The following is a 3,235-nucleotide window of genomic DNA, read 5'->3' on the forward strand; positions in this document are numbered from 1 at the left end:
CCCTCTTGCCTGTGCCCTTGGCCCTCCCTTCATTGAATCCCCTTGTCTGAACAGCAACTCCTAGCCAGTCTCCCACCCATTCTTCTTCCGAATGAGTCTTCTTCCAAACTTCCGAAATAAGTTTTCTGAAATGCCGATTCAACCAGGCTGCTCTCTGCTTTAGATCCAACAGACGGTGAAGTCCAAACTTCTTAATATCACTTTCAGAAGCCTTCAAGATCTTTCCCCTCTTGCCTGAAGTCCAGGGAGGCCAAACCCCATCAGTTCTGGCCCCCTAGTTCTCCCGTGCATGCATTGCGCTCTCTCTTCTCTCTCTGAAATCTTCACCCCTCACTTGTCTACTTTCTGCATCCAAGCTCAAGCTTCCTGACACTCTTTACCACACCAGGTGCTTCAGGCTGCTTCCTTTTACGTTCTCTATCAGTCTAATCCCACTTGACATTATAAATACTTACCTATCTTTCCCCCAGCTCCCCTTGAGGGCATGGCCTGTGTCTTATTGACATACAGGGCTTAATCATGATAGTGGTTAATAGTAAAACCACTGGAGAACTAACTAGTAATAGCTTTCAAAGAACTGTTTTGGTTTTTCATGTGCACTATCCCGCTTAATCTTCACACAGTTATCTAATGTCTTTAATATTGTGCTTCACAACTTACAGATACACTTTCTCATTTGATCCTCACAGCAACCCTCTGAGGGGAGGTAGGCAGGCACTGCTATAATTGTTGTTAGCATTTTGCACCCCGAGGGAGCCAGGACTTCATCCCAGAGTTCTTTGCTTTATATCAGCACGAACCCCAAAACCCCCTGCCAAGAGGACCTGAGAACAGTCTCCATGGACCCCTCCTGACTAGCAGTCAGGAGCCGGGGTGCTTGTCTGTTTGGGCCTCTCTGTTCCACGGCCCCAGCACTTCTTGTGCCAGTTTATCTGGGGGTGCCGTTGCCTGAGCCACCCGGCCTCACAGGGAATTAGGGTGAGGACAGAGAGGCAGGGTCGCTCAGGCCCTAACCTCAGGGTGTGAGGTGGCAGTGGGCATGGACCCATGTCCTGGGGATGGGACCTTTGAGACAGTCAAGCTTGTCCAAACAAGCTGGGGAAATGAAACCAGACAGGCTAAGCACGTGGAAACAAGAAAAGAGAACATTCAGAGTATGCTTTTTAAGCCAGCTTTTAGGTGGAGAGAGAGGAAATTATTTGAAAGGTCAACTGGGAAGGCCAAGGTGGCTAATATCCCCACCCCCTCAGAGGCCCCGGGACACCCAGGAAGAATCCAGTCTACAGTTCCCCCTCCAGTGACACAAGTGACCCAGCCAGGGAGCTCTATGCCACCAGACCTGCTGGGCGGGAGGGGCAATGACTAAACAAAGGAGGACCAGCAAGGTTTCAGATTTCTGCAGGCGCCAGCCCAGGTTCTAGGTCCCCCGCCCCAGGGGAGGGCGGGAAGCCACCCGGAACACAGCAGGGACAAGCACTTAATGGGGACGGGCGTCGCTGGCACCCAGGGTGGGGTGCAGATGTGCAGGCTCCTGCCCTACCTGCCCAAAGAAGCCTGCGAAAACAAAATAAATAAAAAGCAGAGAGGAGGAAGAGGGGAGGGGAGGAGGGTGGTGAGAGGAAGCAAGTGAAACTTCGGAGCCACCAAACAGGAGCAGGGAGGGGCGGCAGGTCAGGTCGAAGAGCCCACCCTGAGAACTCACAGGAAGGCGCTCTCTGTTTCTGTGCTTCTGGACTTTCTGTTTCCCCGCAATGGAGCTAGGTCTAATTGCAACAGTAACTTTAGTTTTTATTTTCTTATTGAGATATGATTGATATATAATATTGTAATAAGTTTAAGGTGGGCTTCGCTGGTGGCTCAGATGGTAAAGAATCTACCTACAATGCAGGAGACCCGGGTTCAGTCCCTGGGTCGGGAAGGTCCCCTGGAGAAGGGAATGGCAACCCACTCCCAGTATTCTTGCCTGGGATATCCAAGGACAGAGAGCCTGGTGGGCTACAGTCCACAGGATCACAGAGACTCGGACACAACTGAACGACTGATACACACACATGTAATGATGACTTTCAGAAACAGAATGAAAGGGGGGAAAAGACCAGAAAGATATGTGGCAAATGTTAGCAGATATTTCTTTTGGGGTGGGGAAGCGATCAGTGATTTTTCTTTTTTTTTCTTTTTCACTTTTCTATTCTTTCCCAATTATCTAAGATGAGCACACATGATCTAAAGCACTACAGGAAGAAAATACAAGAGTGGCTCCCTATCCTTAAAGTAACAAAAACACACCATATGAATGAAGGAAGAGAAGCTGAGTGTGACTTGGAAGAGGAAGAAAAGATTCGGGACAGTGAGTGGGTGAGGAAGTAAGAAGGGGAAATATGGGGCCAGGGAATGTGAGGGCCTGTTTAGGGGGCAGCCTCTACGAAGTACTTCCCAGGCATCCTGGGACCGCCCCGAGTGGGCCCTGCCTCATCGTCCCCAGGCTCTCAGGCCAGCAGCAGCTTCTGCCTGGTCCCGGCAGCGCCACGGTCACTGTCCTCCCAGAATGCGTAGGCCCTCCTCCCCAGACCTCCCTCCAGCCTCTGCTGTGGACTTGCTGAGATGATCTAAATGGAGAGAACTGGGATCCAGCATTCCAGAGAGGCTGATTTAGAGGAGATCACATTGCACTGCTGCGGGGAGCGGCTTGAAAAAGCTGACTCTGGGAGCTGCCTTGATTGATCATCAAGGGTCTGTTCGCAGACATAGCTCTCTGTCCCGCCACCCCTCTGAAATTTACTATCCAAGTTAACTCCTAACAGACCATTAGTGAGCCTTGAATGTACACAAGGTGCAGATAGATGGCTTTGCACGACTGCCCTTAAGATAAGTAAGATGCCTTTGGCGCCAGGAGAGAGCTCTGGTTATTGTTATCTTAAAGATGATGTACATGGGGAAGAATTTTCTTTGTGATGCCTCTCTTCTTGGTTTAGTATATATGTAACCCTGAGAAATAAAGAATCATCGTTGACTGCAGCGATCCTCTCGACCCCATCTGTTCTGTCTCCTTTTTTCTTAGCCTAAAGGAACGCGTAGTGTTGCTCGCTGAAATCTTCCGGCTGGCCCGGCACACTCTCTTGTGGCCGGCGCCCTTCTAGGAGGAGAGAGAACACAGGAAAGGCCTGGCCACAGAGGACTATAAGCAGTAAGTAGCTTGTTAGCACAGAAAAAGAACACGGGTGATAAATAAAGCATT

Source organism: Dama dama, chromosome 13 (genome assembly GCF_033118175.1).
Source record: "Dama dama isolate Ldn47 chromosome 13, ASM3311817v1, whole genome shotgun sequence".
NCBI classification, from domain to species: Eukaryota; Metazoa; Chordata; class Mammalia; order Artiodactyla; family Cervidae; genus Dama; species Dama dama.